This window comes from Anabrus simplex, chromosome 2 (assembly GCF_040414725.1).
Source record: "Anabrus simplex isolate iqAnaSimp1 chromosome 2, ASM4041472v1, whole genome shotgun sequence".
Taxonomy (NCBI): Eukaryota; Metazoa; Arthropoda; class Insecta; order Orthoptera; family Tettigoniidae; genus Anabrus; species Anabrus simplex.
The window spans coordinates 484647620-484673254 of NC_090266.1; the positions used below are offsets into that span (position 1 = coordinate 484647620).

General features: G+C 38.7%; 1 protein-coding gene across 6 annotated transcripts in view; it reads left to right on the top strand.

The window, feature by feature from the left end:
* Nucleotides 1–25635, top strand: part of GlcAT-P (Glucuronyltransferase P) — a 1177810-nt gene that overhangs the window by 996385 nt on the left and 155790 nt on the right. The window lies entirely within an intron of this gene.

Consider the following 25635-nt stretch of genomic DNA (forward strand, 5'->3'; position numbering starts at 1 on the left):
ATTTGTAAGTTGTATCGTTCCGTTGCGTTAAAAAAGAAATGTACACATTGTAAGAATCAATTAATACATGTGGACAACTCACAGGTAATCGCTTTCACTAAAACTGAGTCCACCCGCACCCGAAAACAAACAACAAAAATGATGGAATAATTGAATTAATTATCTACAAAACTCAAAATGAATACCCAAAACCGCGCGCTAGTGGTTAGAAACAATCACAGTTCTGTGGGATTTCATGGGGTTAGAACACAGTATGCCAGACTAGGTTACACAGTACTGACTCTGAAAGTGTACCCAGCTGACTATGTTACAGCACCGCCAGTGACCTTTATATTCCACTGAATCATCTTCCGATATTAAACCCCAAAGACTAACAACAATACACACGAGTATTAATTAACAAAATTAATTAACAAAACATAAAGAAGAAAGAAAATGGATAGTAATCACTACCATGTCCAATGACCCGCACAGTCCTATCGTATATACCATCCCTCTAAGTTATGGCATAATCACTATTCCACGTGTATAAAGGTTTCATTTGCTGTTGGGAATGGTTAATGAGTTCATTCAGGAGCGCTACTACTCCCAGATCCACGGCATAAGGCAGTAATAGCTCTGTGCATTGTACTCAATAACATCCGTAATATGTGTGCACCAGAATGACCCGATGTTTGTAGGTTGTCTATAAAATGCTTGTGTGCGAAGTGTGTCCTACAAGTACATTCAAACGGGCAAAAAACTCGCACTCTATTTATAAAAACCTCCTCTGAAATATCTCGCCGAGAGAGTTGGCCGTGCGGTTAGGAGCGCGCAACTGTGAGCTTGTATTCGGAAGGTAGTGGGTTCGAACCCCACTTTCGGCAGCCCTGAAGATGGTTTTCCGTCGTGTCCCATTTTCACACCAGGCAAATGCTGGTGCTATTCCTTAATTGAGGCCACGATCTCTGCCTTCTCACACCTAGGTCTTTCCTACCCCATCGTCGCCATAAGACCCATCTGTCTCGGTGCGACGTAAAGCAATTTGTAAAAAAAAGTATCGATTTTAGAATGCACTCGTATATCACTGCAAAGTATATAGGCGTTAAATAATGCGTAGATAGGGGGTACTTATTGCATCCATCCAGTGTACAACGAAGTAGTGTAAGGTACAATCCTGCGTATTTTGTCGTTTCAACTGCTGATGATACTAGGAGACACAGGAGAGTCTGAACATCGCCCTGAAAGGAGCTCTTTAACGTTCTAGCTAATCAAACTTAAACACCGATGGACATGGCGGGATTCGACCCCTCTACTTTCAGCACATATATGAAAATGACAGTTAATACATGCCGACTATCCACATTTCCCGGTGAAACAGTAAACCTAGGATGTTGTGATGTAGTAGTACTCTCCAATCAGTTTTAAGCAATGTTGAGTCGTATTAAGACGACAGTCGCTGTTTCCAACCTCTGCTCATATCGACCGGCGGAGATATAGGGATTTTGCGATTTCCAGATAACTTCACACATCTGCGATGCCTCTAAAAGCTTCTGCCTGACAGAACTCCATCAGAGCGACTATCAAGGAACTCCTTTGATTCCTATCTCCCCCCTGTTCCTTCCTTCCCTTTCCTTGGAAGTGAAAATTCATTTCCATCAGCTTGAGCGAGTCTTCATAAAATATTCAATCGTGATGACACTGAGACATCGTGAATAGTTTCTCATCGACATGGTCGCAGTTCGAAACCAGACCATTGCGTATGAAATGTTTCAACATAGGACGTCAACCGTGTGGTTTGGAACGACATAAAACTATAGTTCTTTTAGCTCACGAACAAGATATTTGAAGCCCCATAAAACTACTAGGAACTGAATATCCGTGTTTGATGCGGTAAAGTGTTTTCTGTGGGCTATGTCTTCAAAATGGCATGCATTTTTACGTTATTCTTTCCCTACACAGCAAGATGATATGGTATGAAATGGATCCGATTCATTTTTAGAAAATTCAAACAAACTACGACTACTATTCACAAAACTCCTTTAAACATCTACATAGAGTACTACATAATTAAAATGGTATTTGCTACTCAGCCTTCAGGTTACTCCTCGCGTTAGGTCGGAAGATCCCATCCTTTTCACACGACCATGGTCACTGACGTATGATATCCAGGAATCAGGTCCATCTTCTATCTGGTCCAGTTGCTCCTGTCCATCGCTGTGTTCTCGTACCGGATCTGACGACTCTGCTTCTGGGTCTGCTGGTTCACTCGTACACCAGCGGTACCTCGGCGGTAACCTGGTAACACTTTGTTACTTACTGAGATATCCATGGTTTCGCTACTAAGTTTATGGCTGCTACAGCATCCGAAAATATTTATTGGCATTCATCTAGGCGCTATCATTGTCTATCTCCGTCTGCTCACAGTTTATGGGTTTATCAGTTGATTGGCGCTGCGGTCGCCCGACAAAACCTGTCCCGCACTACTTATAGACACTGTTCTGTACTCTCGGAATACGATCTCGGCACCTCAACGTTGGCCAAACACGCGCGTACTGTCACGCCGCCAGGCGAATTGTAAATTGCCACTGACTAACATGTTCCGCACGACTCAGTCGCGAAATGAGACCTTTAGTTGTGACTGACTATCTATCCGAATAGTACCATATTTCAAATCTAACTCGTCATGACGCTCAGAGTGAACATGTGCAGTGACATGTTCAGACCTAAAGTATTTGAAGAGTTGAAGTGTAGAAGTGTCCACTGCAAGCACAAATGTTCAAGATAAAACTGCTTCAGGAGTACAAGTTCAAACAAGTGCGTTCATACGCAAGTAAAGGTAAGTGTGCCTACGCAGCTCAATGACACGAAGTAAAAGAGTAAGGAATATCTAAGTACAAATACAATGTAAGGATACCAGAAACAAATCTGATGTCAGATTATCTCAAACTAATGTCGGAAAGTCCCTCCGTGCTCCGTGCGGCTAAATTTGATCATCTCGGTCACCTTCTTCGTGAGTATTCATCACTTCGGTTTCTCTCGGTCTCCTCCAATCATCAAGTAGTAATTAATATGACGCTTCATCTCATTGGTAGGTCGGTTTTGCGTCCTCTCTTGGGGCTCATGGAATTTATTCCTCCCCTGCTCAAGTAGGACAGGGTTAGAGACTTTCTATCCTTTTGTTCGAGCTTCGAATTTTCCTTGACCCAAAATCTATTTGTCCCCTTCACGTTAGTTCACGTTCGTTGCGATTTTGTAACTGGGCTCAATTGCGTTTCTTTACAAATTTTATATAATCGAAAGGAGGGTAGCATCGTTTCGGAAGTTGTAAGGGCGTCAGTCTAGATGATTGCTACTTGTAATAATACTCACCATGGTTTAGCTGTGTTGATACTGCTACACGGCTGAAAGCAACACGAAACTACATCCTTAAATAACTCCCGTGGACATGCAACTCTCTCTGTATGAATGATGTACTGATGATGGCTTCCTCCCGGGTAAAATATTTCGGAGGTAAACTAGTCCCTCATTCGGAACTTCGTGTGGGGACTACAAGAAAAGGGGCGATCATCAGGAAGATAGATACTGACATTCTGCGAGTCGGGGCGTGGAATTTTAGAAATTTGAATCATTGTGGTAGGTTAGAGAGATGGGAGATGGATAGATTGAAGTTAGATGTAGTTGGTATAAGTGAAGTACGTTGGCAGGAAGAACAGGATTTTTGGCAGTCAACTACCGAATTATCAACACAAAATCAAACAAGGGAAATCCAGGAGTTGGTTTAATAATGAATAAGAAAGCAGGGCTGCGGGTAAGCTACTACTACCAGCATATTGAAAGACTTATTGTCGTCAAGAAAGACACCAGACCAATGCCCACCAAAATAGCGCAGGTCTATATGCCTACTAGTTCAGCGGATGATGAGGAAATGGAACGAATATGTGAAGAGATAGATTTAACACAATATGTAAAAGGCGACAAGAATCTAATTGTGACGGAGACTGGAATGCAGTGGTAGGCCAAGGAAGAGAATATAATACAGTGGGAGAATTCGGATTGGGACAAAGAAACGGAAGAGGAAGTCGGCTGGTTGAATTCTTCACTGATCATAATTTAGTCCTCAGTAATACTTGGTTCAAACACCAAAAACGAAGGCTGTATACGTGGACGAAGTGTGAAGACACTAGCAGGTATCAAATAGACTTCATTATGATTAGGCAGCGGTACAGAACCAGGTGTCGGATTGCAAAACATTCCCAGGAGCAGATGGGGACTCTGACCACAACTTGTCGGTCATGAAATGCCATCTGAAGTAGAAGAAATTGAAGAAAGGAAGGAATGCAAGGAGATGGGATCTACATAATTTGAAAGAAAAATGTGTGAGGGATAGTTTCAAGGAATATGTTGCACAAGGACTAAGTGAAAAGGCTCAGGGAAACACAATAGAGGAAGAGTGGATAGTCGTGAAAAATGAAGTATGTAGGGCTGCTGAGGACATTTTGGTAAGGAAGAAAAGATCAACTAAGAATCAGTGGATAACTCAGGGGAAATTAGACCTGATTGATGAACGACGAAAATACAAGAATGCTAGAAATGATGAGGGCAGAAAAGGAATAGAGGCGATAAAAGATATAGTGGATAGAAAGTGCAAGGTAGCTAAGGAAGAATGGCTGAAGGAAAAGTGCAAGGATGTCGAAGGTTGTATGGTCCTAGAAAAGGTAGATGCTGCATACAGGAAAAACAAGGAAACCTTCGGTGAAAGGAAATCTGGGTGTATGAATGTTAAGAGCTCAGATGGAAAGCCACTTCTAGGGAAAGAAGACAAAGCACAAAGATGGCACGAACATATCCAACAGTTCTATCAAGGTAAAGATATAGATGATTTGGTTCTGGGACAATAAGAGGCTGTTGATGCTGATGAAATGGGAAACGCAATTTTGAGGTCAGAGTTTGACAGAGCTGTGAGAGACCTAAACAGGAGCAAGGCACCTGGAATTAATGACATTCCCTCTGAATTACTGACTGCCTTAGGAGAAACCAGCATGGCCAGGTTAATCAACTTAGTGCGTAAGATGTATGAGACAGCAGATGTACCATCCGATTTTCGGCAGAATGTTGAGATACCTATTCTCAAGAAAGCCTGTGCTGACAAGTGTTAAGACTACCGCACCATTAGTTTAGCATCTCATGCCTGCAAAATTTTAAGACATATTATTTACCGAAGAATGGAAAGACAAGTTGAAGCTGATTTGGGAGGGATCAATTTGGCTTCAGAAGAAATGTGGGAACACGTGAAGCAATGCTGACTTTACGTCTGATCTTACAGGACCGAATTAGGAAAGACCCGCCCACGTACATGGCGTTCGTAGATCTGGAAGGGGCATTCGGTAATGATAATTGGACCAAGCTATTTAAGATTCTGAAGGTGATTGGGATCAGATACCGAGAATGAAGAATTATCTACAATCTGTATAAAAATCAGTCTGGAGTGATAAGAATCGAGGGCTTTGAAAAAGGAGCAGCAATCCAGAAAGGAGTGAGGCAAGGCTGCAGTTTGTCACCCCTCCTTTTCAATGTTTACATAGAACAGTGAGCAAAAGAAATCGAAGAGAAATTTGGAAACGGAATCACAATCCAACGAGAGGAAATCAAAACCTTGAGATTTGCCGATGGTATTGTTATTTTATCTGAGACTGCAGAAGATCTCGAGAAGCTGCTGAATTGTATGGACGATGTCTTGCGTAAGTAGTACAAGATGGAAGTATATAAGTCCAAAACAAAAGTAATGGAGTGCAGTCGAACGAAGGCCGGTGATGCAGGAAATAGTAGATTAGGAAATGAAGTCTTAAAGAAAGTAGATTAATATAGTTACTTGGGTAGTAAAATAATTAACGATGGCAGAAGTAAGGAGGACATAAAATGTAGACTAGCACACGCAAGGAAGAGCTTTCCTAAGGAAAGAAATTTGCTCACTTCAAACATTGATATAGGAATTGGAAAGATGATCGTAAATACTTTCATTTGGAGAGTGGCATTGTATTGAAGCCAAACATGGAGGATAACTAGCTCAGTAATAATGAGAATAGAAGCTTTTGAAATGTGGTGTTACAGAAGAATGCTGAAGGTGGGATGGATAGATCGAATCACGAATGAAGAGATACTGAATCCAGTTGATGAGAGATGATCGATCTGGATAAATTTGACGAGAAGAAGAGATAGAATGATAGGATACATCTTAAGACACCCAGGACTTGTTCAATTGAGTTTTTAAGGAAGTGTAGGCTGTAAGAACGGTTGGGGTAGACCAAATTATGATTATGACAAGCAGATTAGATCCGGTGTAGGATGCAATACTTACGTAGAACAGGAAAATAGCAATGGATCAATACGTAATTTTTATATTAAACCTGGGCAGACAAGTTGCCAGCAATGCTTTTTTATGGAAGTACAGGTAGTTGTACGTTTCTTAGTACCCGTCAGAGGGACTACAGTTAGCGATGCTATACGTCCAGTTGTCAAATCTCACAATTTTTGAACCACAGACTTTGTAACTGAGCACGAGGCTCGAAATTTAGATTTTACCAAAGGTAAATACCGTTGGTCCGTCATATGAGCAGAAAGGTTAGGTCAAACTATTTCGGTTAATATATCTCCCTATAATAGTGTTCAGCAAAACATTTTATGAAATAATTAAAGAGCAACGTGTTATGGCGGTGGTTCGTAGTGTAGGTAGGGCTTGTACAGATCCTAACAAATTGCGTAGAGCAACTCAAGAAATAAATGTAATGTCACAGGAACGAGATAAAGCCAGAATAGCTGTGTTATTAGGATGTTTGTATTGACGATGTAAGATTTACACACGGAACATTAAACCTGCAGGTATGATAACTTGGGGGCATTTAGGGCCAAGGAACCCCGTGAGGTACAGGGGACAACAAAAACAACACGTATGCATTAGACTGTGCAAAGAAAGAAGACGCAATAACACAGGCATAATAGTAGCACGCTCTAATCCCGTCTGTCGTAGCAGGCGACTAATTGATTCCTTCCTATCCCCTTTCTTTAAAAGAATGTTAATCATATTATTTTCTTAGCTCATCAATATGAGTGACATCCTCTGATTTCAGAACAATGTCCGTTATTGTGCAATGCACAGTAAACCTCCAGTCGTCGCTCAACTCTGCGTGCATCATGCACAGAACCAAGAGTGAATACTACAATTTTACTCACTTTATTGAGACTTATTTCACAGTATCTAGATCTTTTGTGCCACCACTGGAGCGGGGCCATCCATCCGCTCATTTATACTCCACGTATATAGGCGACTCTACCTTTAATGCAATGAGCATCCTTTGAACCTCCGTAGGTAACTGCTTTTAGATAGCTTGAACTAACTCTTGCTCCGACGGTGGTGCCACAAGTTCGCGAAATTTAACAAGCTGAGCCGTGAAATACTCTCTATACTTGGTAGGGCCTATTGCGGTGTACCTACGTGAGTATAGTTCCAGTCTTAGCCTTTGCTGTACCACTTTACTTCAAAATTTAATCAAAAACGCCCTTTGGAACTCGTCAGAGGTGTCGAAGTGACAACGAAAGCCCTTGAAAGATAATAACGGCGCTCCTTCGAGGTATCCTTCGGCCACCTTTAATTGCTGCTCTTCAGGAATCTTAGCGTCAGGAATATATTCCCTGAGATCCTTAAGGAATCCTTTCCGAGTTAAATGTGGGCCTCCATTAAATTTCTTAGGCTGGTCCTCATGTAGCCTAATCATGTTTATGACATTCGTAACCCCTGAGCCTTGAGATCGACGGGTCTCAACATTCGCACTCTGACCACTAACGTTTACATGACTATCATTTGTCAATTGACTACCAAAGTCTGAACTAAGAACTGTCGTGGGTTGATTTAAAACTTTATCCACCTTGGATTGCATGTCAACCACACTACTGACTTCATTCTTAATTAATCCGCCTTCTTAACCGTTTCCTCCTGGGCTTAATTTCTCTCAAATCCTTCTCAATACTACTATTCCTATCGTTGGACTCTCTGGTGTGTATGGTCATTCTCTGCTTTGTGTCACCCAAATCATTTCTTATTTCAACTAATTCCTCTTGAATTTCTTTGATCACAGTTTCAGAATCCTCACTAGATACTTGGAGTTTGCTAATTACTTCATTGTGAACTTGCATTAGTCTCTCTTCCACTGCTTCGGTTTCCAACATTAATGTACTGTCCAATTCTCCACTAATTCGCTTTATCCTACAGTCCAATGACTTAATATCAGCTGATAAAACTTCACGCTGTTCCTCCACTATCATTAAAGTTTTCTCCTTCTCATAATCTACGGACTTCCGCATCTCTACCACCTGTTGGTTAATGTCGGCCTTAAATTCCACATGGCTATCGATCAGCTGTTTATATGCTACCTGCCTATCAATTAAATCTTTGTCAAGTTCAATCTTTATCTCCTCTTGGCTATCACATAATTTATCATTCATGTCGTAGCTTTTATCAAACCGTTGATCAATGTCTGCTTTTAAACTAACATGAACCAGCAAGATACCCGTGCTTCGCTACGGAATTATACCGAAATTTATAATTGAATGCTTATTGTTTTAGATATATAATCCGCCGAAATTCGCGATTTGACTAGTTTTCTGCGAGAATCCGCCAAAATTCGCGATCTGACTCGTTTTCTAATAGATTACGGCAAGTTTCCTCACATTTTTCAATCTTTCTTTCTAGCAATCGATTTCGTACTTCCCGGGCTAGATCCAGGTATTCCACCCGGTCAGTTGGGTCCCTAAATCTTTGCCATCTTTTCCTATAAGCATTTTTAATATGGATCAAATCCTTCAGGAGGTCCGGCGTGGTGTCGTCTTGGGTGCCTTGGCGGTACTGAACCCGCGGCCGGACTGCATTCTTAGTCATTACCCGTCCAGGACCCGTTTCCAGCGCGGTCCGCACATTTGATAACGGCGGTCCACAGCAAGATGCAAGACCGCTACTTGGCGGTAAATTACATCTCCTGCCACTGTCATTGTTGAGAATGTGACCAGCACCATTGTCGCGCGTAGGCAAGTGTACGGGATTTCTGGGGATGCGAATGACATACTTCCGTGCATTATTGACCTTTTTATAGAGGTGAAAAATTTGACGATCAATCTCATTCCTATCGTTTATTTCAAATGTGTTTAAATTTTTATTTATATGCCAGGAGAATCTACTGTAATCTAAGAACGTTCTCCGAAGGAAAAGATGGCTGTTGAAAACGAACCCAGGAAAGATTAAAAATGATCGGGTTATGATCAGAATAAGTACATCGACAATCTACATCCTGTTTCCAGTCATTGGACAGGGTCAGGAATGAAATGAATAAAGCCCCATCTAGCGGCGACAATAGGAATTGTGCCGGCTGCCGAAACCTGTCGCACTCCTCTGGGGCAAGGATCGATGAATGACAAATGAAATGAAATATTGGACAGTGTCGCTGGAATGAATGATGACAGGGAAAATCGGAGTATCCGGAGAAAAACATGTCTCCGCCTCCGTTTTGTCCAGCACGAATGTCACATGGAGTGACCGGGATTTGAACCACGGAACCCAGCCCTGAGAGGCCGGCACGCTGCCACCTGAGCAACGGAGGCTCCTTATAAGTACATTATGAACAGTAAAGTAAATTGGTCTCACCTCCTTTTACACCCCATCGCCGTTAAGTTTATTTACCCCCCCCCCCCACACACACACACACAAATTAAAGGAAAGCGTTTTTCTTTATGTTTAAAGGAGATTCCAAACACCAATGTTCACGTCTATTACCTTCAGTTTTGAGATATTTGTATCCCCATAAAAATAATTCACTTTCTTCTCTTCCTTTTACACTCCTTCCCCCCACCCCAAGTGAATTTTTCAGCAAAAAATACTTGTTTCTTTAATAGTAAAGGATCTTCTAAATACCAATTATCACGACTCTAACTTCTTCAGTTTTTGATTTATGTTTCCTCATGAAAGGAATTCAACTCATTTTCACATCCCGTCCCCCAAGATGGCTTCGCCACCAAAACGCGTTTTTCTTTGTTTTTAAAGGAGATCCAAATACCAATTTTCACATCTGTAACAACATTAGTTTTTATTAGATGTATGTATTCTCATACAATTAAGTCAATTAATTTTTAATTCTTTCACCCCACCCCACCCACTTCATTGGATTTTCCGAGAATACGGGATTCTTTACTTTTAAAGCAGATTCCAAATATCAAATTTCACGTCTGTAACATCTTCATTTTTGAGATATCAGTAGCCTAATTAAAAGAATTCAACACCATTTTCAGTCATTTTTATCCCCCTCCACCCAAGTGGTATTTCCGAAAGCTAAAAGTACACGTTTCTTTATTTTTAATAGGCATAAAAAATACCATTTTCACTTGTGTAACATGTTCATTTTTTGAGATATACTCTAGAAATTCTCACTTTAAAATTTCACCCCTTTTTAGTTCCCCTTAAGTGGAGTTTCCAAAAACAAATCGCCTATGTTTCTTTACATTTACAGGAGATTCCAAATACCCACTTTTTACGTCTGTAACATTTGACGTTTCTCAGATATTCTGTAGATATAATCTATCAAAAAATTCACCCCAATTTGTCACTCCTGTTTAACCGCCATTAATTGGATTTTCCAAAAACAAAAAAATACGTGTTTCTTTTTTTTTAAAGAAGATCCCATATACAAATTTTCAGTTCTTTAGTATCTTCTGTTTCTGAGATATATATATCCTCATTAAAGGCATTCAACCCATTTTTCACCCTTTTACACCCCTCCTATTGGTATTTACAGAAAAGAAAAAAAATACGTGTTCCTTTATTTTTAAAGGAGATTCTAAATACCAATTTTTACATCTGTAAACTTTTAAAGTTTTAAGATGTAGACACACTAATTTTAAAAATTCACCCCCCATTATTTGGATTTTCCAAAAACGAAAAATACCTGTTTCTTTATTTTTAAAGTAGATCCCAAATACCAATTTTCAGGTCTGTAATATCTTCAGGTTCTGAAATATAAGTAGCCTCATTAAAGGCATTCAACCCCTTTTTCACCCTTTTCCAACCTTCCTATAGGGATTTTCTGAAAACAAAAAATACCTGTTTCGTTATTTTTAAAGGAGATTCTAAATACCAATTTTTACATCTATAAACTTTAAAAGTTTTTTGATATAGACACACTCATTTTAAAAGTTCACTCCCTTTTCACCCCCCATTAATTGTATTTTCCAAAAACAAAAAATACGTGTTTCTTTATTTTTAAAGGAGATGTCAAACACCAATTTTCAGGTTGTAATATCTTCAGTTTCTGAGATGTAAGTATCCTCATTAAAGGCATTCAACACTTTTTCACCCCTTTTCACCCCTCCTATTGGGATTTTCCGAAAACAAAATATACGTATTTCTTTATTTTTAAGGAAGATTCTAAATACCAATTTTTACATTTGTAAACTTTATAAGTTTTGAAATATAGATGCACTCATTTTAAAAATTCACCCCCCTTTTCACCCTCCCATTAATTTGATTTTCCAAGAACAAAAAATACGTGTTTCTATGTTTTTAAAAGAGATCAAAAGTACCAATTTTCAGGTCTGTAATATCTTCAGTTTCTGAGATATAAGTAGCGATATCCTGATTAAAGGCATTCAACCCCTTTTCACCCTTTTCACCCCTCCTATTGGGATTTTCTGAAAACAAAAAAATACGTGTTTCCTTATTTTTAAAGAAGATTCTAAATACCAATTTTTACATCTGTAAACTTTTAAAGTTTTGAGATATAGATACACTCATTTTAAAGTTTCACCCCCCTTTTCACCCCCTTAGGGACGGAATATCCAAACATCCTCTCTTAGCGAGCACCTACTTCTTAATATGAATATATCTCCAAAATTTAATTTCTTTATGTCCAGTAGTTTTGGCTCGGCGATGATGAATCAGTCAGTCAGTCAGTCAGTCAGGACAAGTTCTTTTATATATATACTAGCAAGATACCCGTGCTTCGCTACGGTATTATACTGAAATGTATAATTGAATGCTTATTGTATTAGATATATAATCCGCCTAAATTCACGATCTGACTCATTTTCTGCGAGATTCCACCAAAATTCCCGATCTGACTGGTTTTCTATGATTTTACGGCACGTTTCCTCCCACTTTTAAATCTTCCTTTCCAGCAATCGATTTCGTACTTCCCGGGCTAGGCTCAGGTATTCCTCCCGGTCAGTTGGGTCCGTAAATCTTTGCTATCTTTTCCTATAATATTTTTAATATGGATAAAATCCTTCTGGAGATCCGGCGTGGTGTCATATTGGGTGCCTCGGCGGCACTGAACCCGCGGCCGGACTGCATTCTTAGTCATTACCCGTCCAGGAGCCGTTTCCAGCGCGGTCCGCACATTTGACGACGGTGCGGAATATTATTATTATTATTATTATTATTATTATTATTATGTGTTGCTGGAATGGCTGATGACAGGGAAAACCGGAGTATCCGGAGAAAAACCTGTCCCGCCTCCGTTTTGTCCAGCATGAATGCCACATGGAGTGACCGGGATTTGAACCACGGAACCCAGATGTGAGAGGCCGGCGCGCTGCCGCCTGAGCAACGGAGGATCCTTATAAGTACATTAATAACGGTAAAATCAATTGGTCTCGCCTCCTTCTACACCCCACCGAAGTTAAGTTTATTTACCGCCAACCCCCCCCCCCCCACCATAAAAATTAAAAGAATGCTTGTTTCTTTATGTTTAAGGGAGATTCCAAACACCAATGTTCACGTCTATTACCTTCAGTTTTGAGATATAAGTATCCCCATAAAAATAATTCACTTTTTTTCACTTCATTTCACAATAATCCCCCCCCTAAGTGAATTTTCCCGCAAAAAATACTTGTTTCTTTAATAGTAAAGGATCTTCTAAATACCAATTATCACGACTCTAACTTCTTCAGTTTTCGATTTATGTGTCCTCATGAAAGGAATTCAACTCCTTTACACTCCCGCCCACCAAGATGGTTTCCCCACCAAAACGCGTTCTTCTTTGTTTTTAAAGGAGGTCCAAATAAGAATTTTCACGTCTGTAACAACTTTAGTTTTTATTAGATGTATGTATTCTCATACAATTCAGTCAATTAATTTTTCAATTCTTTCACCCCGCCCCCCCCCCCCCCCCCTTCATTGGAATTTCCGGGAATACGTGTTTCTTTACTTTTAAAGCAGATTGCAAATATCAAATTTCACGTCTGTAACATCTTCATTTTTGAGATATCAGTAGCCTAATTAAAAGAATTCATCACCATTTTCAGTCACTTTTACCCCCCCTTCCACCCAAGTGGTATTTTCGAAAACTAAAAGTACACGTTTCTTTATGTTTAATAGAGATAAAAAATACCATTTTTCACTTCTGTAACATGTTAAGTTTTTTTAGATATACTGTAAAAATTCTCATTTTAAAATTTCACCCCTTTTAAGTTCCCCTCAAGTGGAGTTTCCAAAAACAAATCACCTATATTTCTTTACATTTACAGGAGATTTACACCCACTCTTTACGTCTGTAACATTTTACGTTTCCAAGATATTCTGTAGATATAGTCTTTCAAAAAATTCACCCCAATTTGTCACTCCTGTTTAACCGCCATTAATTGGCTTTTCCAAAAACTAAAAAATACGTGTTTCTTAATTTTTAAAGGAGATCCCATATGCTAATTATAAGTTCAGTAATATCTTTCGTTTCTGAGATATGTGTATCCACAATTAAGGTATTCAACCCATTTTTCACCCTTTTTCACCCCTCCTATTGGGATTGTCTGAAAACATAAAAATACGTGTTTCCTTATTTTTAAAGAAGATTCTAAATACCAATTTTCACATCTGTAAACTTTTAAAGTTTTGAGATATAGACACACTCAGTTTAAATTTTCACCCCCCTTTTCACCCCTTTAGCGACGGAATATCCAAAAATCCTCTCTTAGCGAGCACCTACATTATAATATGAAAATATCCCCAAAATTTCATTTCTTTATGTCCAGTAGTTTTGGCTCGGCGATGATGAATCAGTCAGTCAGTCAGTCAGTCAGTCAGTCAGTCAGTCAGGACAAGCTACTTTATATATATAGATAGATTTTGGCAAACTCTCTATCACAATCATCTTTTAGATTTACCTGAACTTCTGCAAATTGTTTGTCTATTTCTCTCTTAATTTCAACCTGGCTATCATCAAAACGTCGATTTAGTTTACCTATCTCACCCTTAAATTCCTCTTTGACTTCTAGACAACTGGCCTGTGTCCCTTGAATCTTAATCTCAACTTTCACCAGTTGATTAACCGTGTCCTTTAATCCAACCTTTAAATCTCCACTAGACTCTTTACAACTAGTTTGGGTATCATCAGTCCTACTCTTTAAATCGTCACTAGTGTCCTGAATCCTAGCCTATAACTTATCCGCCAAACACTCGCTCTGAGCTTTCGTATTTTCCATATTACTATTCACACTTTCTATCACCTGAACTTTCAGATCTTCACTCAAACTCTCTGCTTCAGCAGACCCACCGTCACCTGAACTTCCATCACAAATACGACAATACGAAAAAGAGTACGCTAGCTGTTCAATGCAGCCAAGATACCCCATACCACTATGGAAAGCTTTCACTAATGCGTTTTCACATACAAACGCTATTAAAATATTAATAAATTGAAACTCACAACTTTGCAACACTTGCCTTCTTTAAATTTAATGTATGTGGCTTGTATCACAAATAATTTAATAAAAGGAAATTCTGAAGTTATAATAAAGTAATACGGATAAATATCCAAAAATTGTTTCGCTTCCATGTAATTAATTAATTAATCAACATGCTAAAGCATAAATCCTGAATGTACAGTAATTCAACAGTATCACTTGCAAAATTTATAACTGTGATGGATTAAAATTTAATAAAGCCTTATGTATCGGCTTCCTTAAATGCATTGTGACTATTATTACTATTTACTAAGTTGTTATGCTCCTCGTTAAACGTAATACTTTTTAGCACTCTCATTGGGCATAATTTGTTTGACTGTGGCTCAGCACTAGTCTTCATCTGCATTGTATTATCTATAATGTGGCTTAGGCCCCAACATTATTTCGTATTACGTATCGTTTATTTTTTTCATGATATGTGTTCTGTAATCGTTATCGTGTCATAAGCTTCCTCATCGTTAACGCGACGTCGAGGCCCAAGTTGGTGCGCCACTTCATACTGGCGAACAACTTGTCAAAATTATCCTCATCGTTATCGTGACTTAAGCCCCACGTTGAATGCGACACTGATTTCTGAACCCTTGAACTTACCGTTCCATCGTTGGTCGTATGCCTCAGCTGCTTCAATAGAGCAATATCGAACACTTAGATCTTGGTGTCGTAGCGGGTTTTTTTCTATCACTATATTGACCAAAAGATACTTTAAATGAGGAGCAAAAAATGTGCTTACTAAAATATTTATTCAAATTCAATCTCGATGAACACATTTATTAAATTGGTTAGAAAATATCACTTAATAATTTTACAACGTTTTAACGCAGTCACAATACATAACTTGAGTGTTATCCTGTTAATATTATTGTTCAACATTATTTAAAAGAATGAAAATGTCGTGTAAAATTCGTGGACAGAAAAAAAAAGAAAAAACAATAATAAAACCTGATAATCGGGTACCATTAATCCAAACGATAACGGAGAGTTAATCTACACGATCCGTGGAAAAACTGACCTTCAACAAGGAAAATTCCATATTTACATTTACTCTTAATCGAACCCAATCGACTATCAGTTGCTTTGGATAGGTTGCGAAACATTACTAAAAACATGGTGTTCGTTACAAGTTAACAGCAATGATCACGATCAAATTTAAAATTCCACCATATATTGTCATTTCATGACACCCTTAATTTACAGAATAATCCCGATGCTGAACCTTGCATGACCCCAAACGGATGTTCAGAAGGAACCAACAACAACTTGAACCGAGGGGATCGTACGTCGTTCTGAAGGAACGAAACTGCGAAATGCAGGAAACGTTAACTCATTATGCATTTAGAAGAAATGCCAAACACTTAAGTTAAAGAAAAGTGATAAGTCACTTGAAAATAAACCAAACCAAACCCCATGGCACTACAGCCCTTGAAGGGCCTTGGCCTACCAAGCGACCGCTACTCAGCCCGAAGGCCTACAGAGTACGACGTGTCGTGTGGTCAATACGACAAATCCTCTCGGCCGTTATTCTTGGCTTTCTAGACCGGGGCCGCTATCTCACCGTCAGATAGCTCCTCAATTCTAATCACGTAAGCTGAGTGGACCTCGAACCAGCCCTCAGGTCCAGGTAAAAATCCCTGTCCTGGCCGGGAATCGATACCGGGTCCTCCGGATGAGAGGCAGGCACGCTACCCCTACACGAAGGGGCCGGCAAGTCACTTGAAAATGTTCTTACTAAACCGACTTTCAGGTCATAAATACTTATGTCTTTAAAATTTATTAATATACAAGTCCACATCCAAACAAAGTAAAGGAAATCTTTCCAACGTTCTAGAACTACGACTACCATTACAAATCTGTGTACCTACACTTGTCCCATTGAACTATACTACCAATGATCGGTAGATCAACGTCTCACAAAAATAATGTGAATAATGAGAAACATTGAAATTAAAATATATTAAGAGCTGACGAATCGAAACCGCATTCGTAGCGTAACTCCTACATAAATCAACTGTCAACACACGCCACTATCATTATATATCGGACATCCGAACAAATAAATCTAAAAGTAAAGAAAAAGTGGATAGAAAAACGAAAGTTCGTCGAACTTGAACACGAGCGGCTAAGCAGTAATGGTCAGTCTCTGTTAGCTAGGTTTCCATGTGGGACATCCCTCACATTCATGCCAATACTAATGCAACGCTATTATGGGAGCACCTTCTGGCTCGTAAGAATTATGCCGAAACATGGCCTGGATAATACCTGTTAACACTCTTCAGATTCGTATTCACTGCTGCAGACACTAACATCGTTCAAGTCGATTCGCAAAAATGACTAACCTATTACTTGATTATATACAGACGACGCCCTAATCCTGTCGTTTAGCCTACATAGTGTCTACTCGTCCGTATGTTTATATAATAAACGCAGAATCCGAAATCTATCATTGAGCCTACATTAGGATATCTACATATCATTTACACTATCAGGTGAAATCGAAACTTCAAACACAATCCCGGATATTTAAATCTAATCCTTGATGAAACTCTAACACAATGAAATGAAATTCGCCACAGAATGAACTTGAAACTGGAAATATATCTATGTCCATTTCTTACAATAAAGCGTGAAATCGAAATTAAACATGTCCGAATAGTTTAATCCATTCCTCAATACAATCTCAACACATGCAGTGAAGCTCATTAAATAAACATAAATTTAACTCTCGTTTGATTTTCCGTAATATGACGGAAAACAGGAATCAATACCATCACGAGATCCACAGCATAACTCAAGTATGAGGCTCCAAATGGCCTATCGTCTCAATGATCGAAACATGTATTGCCGTGAACTAACCAGTGAAGTAACTTTCCAACAATCTACTCAAGTAAAACTCTCATTCTAATAACATTCATTTTTCACTCCCGCAGTGTTTCTAGTCAGCTGTAATTACGTCTCGTGAAAATACAGATTAGAATTCAATTTACAATAATCAAGTATTGCCTTTACCGTTTATCAGAATGTACTTTGCTCGTGAGATTGACTATCACAAAAATGCTCTTTGCTGGTACTACATAGAATATTGTCACTTGGACTTAATTGTCAAAACCTACGGTATCATTAAAAATTAGTAACCATGGGAGAAAGTCACTTGTAATTCAAATAAGCGTTACTACGCGCTAACTTGGCTTTCACCACCATTAAATTAATTAACTGTTCTGGATTGCTTACAGGACATCGTTATCTTACACAGCCTGTCTCAGAAATATTATCTCTTCACATACACCCTGTCACACAAATTCCTCTCCGTCGTAAAACACGGCTTCATATCCTCAGTCTCCTGTTCATTATACATCACTCATAAAATACAGGCTTACTCCGCCTTTAACATCTTCTTAACTATTCTCATAATAATCCATGACCATTACAATCCATTTCTTCCTGTTCGAAACTTTTTCAAAGAGACATACTCCCATGACCAACAACTTTATAACAATCTCACAATTAATTTATTTTCGTTTCTTTCTGACCTCAAGAGCAAAGTAACATTCCGTTATGTTATGTATCACAAATACACGGTGTCACAAAATTTAAGTTTTCCAAAATAAATACTAACTTTATCGGACTTCACTGGATTTCAGTATAAATCGCAAATCTCGCTTGACATTACCACTGAACACACAATTTATCATCTCAAACTTATCCCGACGTCAATATTATTATTATTATTATTATTATTATTATTATTAATATTATTAATATTATTTATCATTATTATGGATGAGTTAACATTTGACTTTATCACGCTCACAACGTTATCATTATTTTAACTTTCATCGGCCCGATTTTCACATTACAATATTTAAACTTCACCGATTACATTTTTCTTAAACAACTGTAAACGGAATTTTTGAGTTTCGCGCACTGACATTAATAATAGACACTTCGCCTCAACATCGCAATACACTTAATTTTTACACACGACACATAGTAATTTAATGGGACAAGCATGTACAATTTCTAACTACCAAACATGTAATTCAGATTAGACAGACCTTATACTGCATCGTAGTTTCCGAGGCCATCCTGGCTACATTCGAGACAGTTCGTATCAGATATTAGCTACTCATGGCTGAAGAGAATATTCTTCTCTTTTTATTGTGTTATTTATAATTACACAGACTCTACCCTTTAATTTGTACAAAACACGTAAACAATGAATTATTACAGACACGCGCAATCTGTACAACTACCCCGTTCATCGGCGAAGACCCAACTCTTCGTGAGAGCTTCCCTCACTCTCACCTTGTTATGCCAGGTGGTTTACTGTAATGAAACTCGAAGCTTTTCTTGGCTAGTCTACGGTTCCCTTCACTGAATACAAGGACACACACCGAGCTCGATAGCTGCAGTCGCTTAAGTGCGGCCAGTATCCAGTAAAAGGGAGATAGTTGGTTCGAGCCCCACTGTCGGCAGCCCTGAAGATGGTTTTCCGTGGTTTCCCAATTTCACACCAGGCAAATGCTGGGGCTGTACCTTAATTAAGGCCACGGCCACTTCCTTCCAATTCGTAGGCCTTTCCTCTCCCATCGTCGCCATAAGACCTATCTGTGTCGATGCGACGAAAAGCAAATAGAAAATAAAAGCAAAGACACACAGTAATTCACGAAAGCTATCTTTGAATTCGCGGTTTTCATTTGAGAAGTTCGGGGATTCTGTACTCATTCAACTAAATATTTTAACTCGACCCAAATAAATCAATAAATGTCACAAGTTTATTTGAAGAAACATTTGAAGACCTCTACTTGATATTAACGCAACGCATGTCCACCCTCGCAAACAACGACCAAGTGAGTGTGCTGCTGTCCATAAGTGGGGATACTTATAGCTTTTCTAGGGACGCTTTCCCGGTCGTGATGTATTGTGGTGTAATCATACAATTTCATAACCACTGGACCGATTTCTTTGAGACTCACCCCAAAAATTCCACCTTATTTCCAAGGCTTGATGGTGTTGTTTGCTGATTTTCCCCGTGCCTGTAACGGGCGTAATTAATTAATTTCGCGTAGATGATTTCGCGTGCATTTGGATTGCGTGGCCTTGGCACGTGTTTCTAATCCGCCAGTACAGATACCAAGTTTTCTCCAGACCTAATTACATACATTTCCACCCTGTGGATTTTAGCTTCATTAAATATTTCTTAAAATCCTTAATTATTTATTTCTTGTTTAATGATATTGCCGGATCTCTCGCAATGAAGGTTTATTATGTGGAAGTTAATTATTAACTACCCGAAGTCAATCTGAGTGTTCCGAGCTCGCTCGAATGGGTGGCTCGCTCCCTCGGTGAGTTCTCATGCCACGGAATGTGAGATAAGCTTGCAATAAAGTACTATGGTTGCACTCGTCGCATCTTTTAGTTGCAATTTTCTAGTTGCAGTATTTGGCAGGGTAGATATAGGTTCAGTATATTAGTGTATAGGTACTCACTAAGGGAGATTTTTGGGATATTCCGTCGAAAAGTGGTGTAAATGGGGGGGGGGGAGGTGAATTGTTTAAATGAGTATATCTCAAAAACTTAAAGGTTTACGGACCTAAGAATTGGTATTTGTAATCTCCTTTAAGATTAAACACGTATTTTTATTTCGGGAAAATCCTGTTAAGAGGGGTGAAAAAAGGTGAAAAAGGGGTTGAATAACTTTGTATAAGGACACTTGCATCTCAAAAACTGAAGATGTTACAGACATGAAGATCGGAATCTGGAATCTCCTTTAAAAATAAATAATATGTTTTTGTTTTTGGAAAATCCAATTAATGGGGGTGAACAAGAGTGACAAAAGGGGATGAATTTTTAGAAAACAATATCTACAGTATATCTCAGAAATGTAAAATGTTACAGACGAAAAAATTGGTATTTGAAATCTCCTGTGAAAGTAAACAAGCATAGATACTTTGTTTTCGGGAAATCCACTTACGGGGAACTAAAAAGGGGGTGAATTTTTAAACTGAGTATATCTACAGTATATTTTAAAACTTAACATGTTACAGAAGTGAAAATTGGTATTTTAATCGCTTTTTTAAATAAAGAAGTACGTATTGTTTTGTTTTCGGAAAAACACTTGCGCTGGTGATATGAAGGACTGAAAAGAGGGTAGAATTATTTTTATTATAATACTGATATCTCAAAAACTGAAGATGTTACAAACGTGAAAATTGGTATTTGGAATCTCCTTTAAAAGTAAAGAAGCACGTATTCCTTTGATTTCGGAAAATCTAATCAAAGGAGGTGAAATAATTTTAAAAATATAATTGAATTATTTGTATCAGGATACCAATATCTAATAAAAACTAAAGTTGTTACAGACGTGAAAATTGGTATTTCGAATCTCCTATAAAAATAAACACGCATTTTTGGGGAAAATCAAGTTTGGGGACGGGGAATGAAAAGAAGTTGAATTCCTTCTATGAGGACACATATATCTCACAAACTGAAGATGTCACAGTCGTGATAATTGATATTTGGAAGCTCCTTTATAAATAAAGAAACACGTTTCTTTTGTTATCGGGAAATTCACGTAAAGAGGGAGGGTGAAAGGAAGCGGAAACTTAAATTCTTTTTATGAGGATACTTATACCTCAAAAACTGAACGTTGCAGACGTGAAAACTGGTATCTGGTATCTGGTATCTCCTTTATAAATAAAGAAACACGCATTTGCAGTTGGGGTGGGGGGTAGGAGAATCAGTGTGATGGGAAAGGAGGTTCTTTTTATGAGGATACTTATAACTCAAAAATTGAAGATGTTACAGACATGAACATTTTATTTCGAACGTTATTTTAAAGTAACGGACCACGTATTCTTTTGTTTCCTAAAAATCCACTTAAAGGGAGGGTGAATGAATTGAAAAATTAGTTGATTCTTTGTACAGGATACTTATATCATAAAAATTAAAGATGTTACAGATGTAAACATTTGTGTTTGGAATCTCCTTTAAGAATAAAGAAACGCGTTTACTTTTGTTTTCAAAAAATCCAATTAAGGAGGGTGAAAGAATTGAAAAATTAGTTGAAATGTTTGTGTGAGGATACTTACATCCGTAAATTCTAAAAATGTTACAGACGTGTAAATTGGTATTTGGAATCTCCTTTAAAAATAAAAAAACACGTATTTTGTTTCGTTTTCGGAAAATCGACTTGGGGGCGGGATGGATGAAAATAAGTAAAGAAGGAGTTGAATTATGCTTAGAAGGATACTTATATCTCAAAAACTGAAAATGTTACAGACGTGAAAGTTGGCGTTTTGAGTGTCCTTAACCCTCAAGCACACGCGCCAAATTTTAGGACGCAGACACACGCGTGGGAGTGCTTTCCACCCCACATATAATTGTATTGAAAAATATGAATTACTGTATTATTTGGATATTTTAAGATAGATTATATAAGAATGACACTGTCTACGGGGATCCAGCCAGAAAGATATAAGAGCGGGGAGAGCACAGGAGAGTTATTTGTACATATCACTAGGAAATAAAATGACCTGGGGTGGATTTTACCCCATACGCGTGTGTTTGAGGGTTAGAAAAATAAACAAACACTTATTTTCTTGTTTACGGAATGTTCACTTAAGGGGGGAGGGGGTGGAAAGAAGTGAAGAAGTTGAATTATTTTTATGAGGATACTCCTGTCTAAAAAACTGAAGATGTAACAGACCTGAAAGTTTGTATTTTGAATCTCTTTTAAAAATGAAGTAACACATATTATTTATTTTCATTAAATCCACTTAAAGGGCTGAAAAGAATTAAAAAAGCGGGTAAATTTTTAAAAGGAGTACCGATATATCTACAGTATATTCCAAAAATTTAACATGTTACAGATATGATACTTGGTATTTGGAAAGTCCTTTAAAACTACAGGAACACTGTTTTCTGTTTTCGGAAAAGGCACTTAACGGGGGTGAAAAGAAGTGGAAAAAGAGTTGAATATCTTTTTATGAGGATGCTTATATCTCAAAATCTGAAAATGTTACAGACATGAAAATTGGTATTCGGAATCTCCTTTAAAAATAAGGAAGCATGTATTTATTTTGTTTTCGGAAAATCCACGTAGGTGGAGGTGGGGGAAGGAATAATAAATGGGTTGAATTCTTTTCTTGGGGATACTTATATCTCAAAAACTGAAGATGTTACAAACGTGGAAATAGGTATTTGGAATCGCCTTTAAAGATAAAGTAACATGTGTTGGTGGGTTTTATTCCAACTTGAGAAAAGACTATTTCTCACTTGTATAGTTATATGTATCATAGTCATTTTGGACCCAAAAGGCAATACACATTTTTCGTGAGTTTTTATACTTTATGGATTTTTCAGATAATGTCTTTGTACAGTACCGAGAAACGATTACTTTTATCAAACTATGAAATCCATGCGATCGAAGCCGCGGGTAACTGCTAGTCGCGTAGTGCGATATCGCAGATAACGTATCTACGTATAACGGGGTTTAGCTGTACGTGCTCGAGATCCGATCGTAGAATTTTGTGATATGGATTATATGAGTCAAGCATCACTAACGACTGGCGGACGAGGTCTGGCAATCACCGGCAAACTTTGGTCCTCTACTGTCATCAATACGATCCAACGGATGTAACCATCTCCTGGTTTTATAAAAATACATAATTAAAGCGGATTTTGGTGGGGTTTCCCTGTATTAATTATTTTTTCACATGTGTGACCTTTCTTTCCTTTTAACTTCCTCTAGTTGGGCAGATCTCGTAAATCTGAGGTTAAAATTCTTTCGTGGTACGTCCGTTTTACTGCCTCTGGGTCGGCAAAGGTATTTAAACTCAACTGCAAAGGTGGTCTCTGTGACTCACATTGTATCATATCTCGACCCGTAAGCTTCCGTGAGCCCCGAGGGCATCTTTGGAACATCAGGAACCGAGAGAGGGAAAAGTTAGCAAAAAGTATTTTAACATTCCAAGGAAAAATAATACAATCAAATAATATATGTCTACTGTAAAATACTGCACTACTTAAAGCATCACAGTTATTTAACATATTTTATTGTTGTAGTTATCAGACCTGAGCTCTGCTCACTTGACTTATATTCCAGCAAATGGGGATGATAATTTAAAAGTACTTACTTTTAGGATTTGTTTTTACTCTTACCGCTCCTTCAGCCCGTTTTTCAATTCCTCTTTATTGACGTACCGTATACTAAAGAGGAGCTCACCCCACCTCGTGGTAAGGAAAGCACAGTGTTGTTGATATCACTGAAACTGCAATGCTGGGTCTTGTTAACATGTACATTCCTCTTCTTCATCCGTCCGTCTGTCCCGCTGGTGCAGGGTCCCCGTTTAGGATCTTGGATCAAATGCGTGTTCTGATTTCAAATGCAGAAGATTCATGTCAGCGTTAAGGGTATCCAGCCATCACGGTTTGTGTCTGCATCTCGGACGAAGTCCGTCAACATCTAGATGATAAGCATTATTAGTTATGGTATTCGGTGCAACACGCAGGACATGGCCATACCATTGAAGACGTTTCTCCCGCATTTCCTCATTAATTGGGACGATGCCAATTTTCCATCTAATGACAACATTCGGAATGTGATCAAGGTTACAAATCTCTTCATATGGTTATGAGGGTAATTACGGGTGTTAGTAAGGATGTAAAGGAGAAGGTGCATAAGTCTCCGGTATGTCTATTGATACCCATAACATAAGCATCTCCATTACGTGCTGTACTGTCTAGGTTACTGGCCAACACCCAGTTCCATACACGACTACCGGGCGAACTAGTGTGCAGTATTTTTGTAATTTCAGGCGTATCGGCATCCGCACGTCACAGAGCACACCAGTGACTTTCCTCCAGTGCATCTACACAACATTCACCCTCGCTATCTTCTTCTCACTTATATCAGTATCACCATGCAAACGAGACTCCAGATGAATGAAAGAATATCTGTTCAATAGATATCGCCATTGATGTTACTGACACTTTGGCGTGTCACCAAGTACTCTATCGTCATGATGTTAAGTCGTGGACCGATTCTGCTAAATCTGTCACTACAGGCTTGGACGTGATGCTGCAATCATCTGGTGTAAGGTTAGCAACCATGACGTCATGAGCACAAAGCAAGTTCCAATGAGATTTAGGCTGTATATCTCTGGTCTTTTTGGTGGTGCGAAAAACATCTAACTTTGGGTAGGCATATGTTATATTTCATGAAGTGGCCATCGTGAATGGTCAAAGAATGATCAGAGCCGTTTCTTTAAACTTGAGTCTTGAGCAAAGGATGAAGAACGAGTCACTACAATGTTCAAATAAAATTCACTGTGTTTAAATCAAAAGCAAATGATTTTGGCACGGTAAACCAACCAGCACGATTACATTTGTGTAGCGCAGTGCTACAATGTGCGTTTTTCAAGAGTGTTACAGATAAGATCGTCCGGAAGGAGTTCGCTTTTGATTTCGATGGAGTGAACCTTTGTGTTTAAATTCGAGGACACTACCTTCATTTGCTGCCCATTGTACAAGTGAACTCAGACGATGACCTGTTTGTGAAATATAACGCATATCGCCTATACCTATACAGAAGCAGTTGCTTTTCGTACCACTCAGATATTAACTTTCCATCGTTTTCCAGTGGCCAAGTTATTCCGTTAACAGTTAGTACTGCACATGCGGTCCAGCTATTTGGCTGAATGGTTCAGCGAATTGGCCTTCAGTTCAGAGAGCCCCAGGTTAGATTCCTGGCGGGGCCGGGGTTTCAGCCCCGTATATTTAATTCACTTCTCATGTACAACATATCATACTGCAAACTATCACAAAATCACGCAATAGTGAACACTAGGTTGGCGTTGGGAAGGGTACGCGGTCGTAAAACTGGGT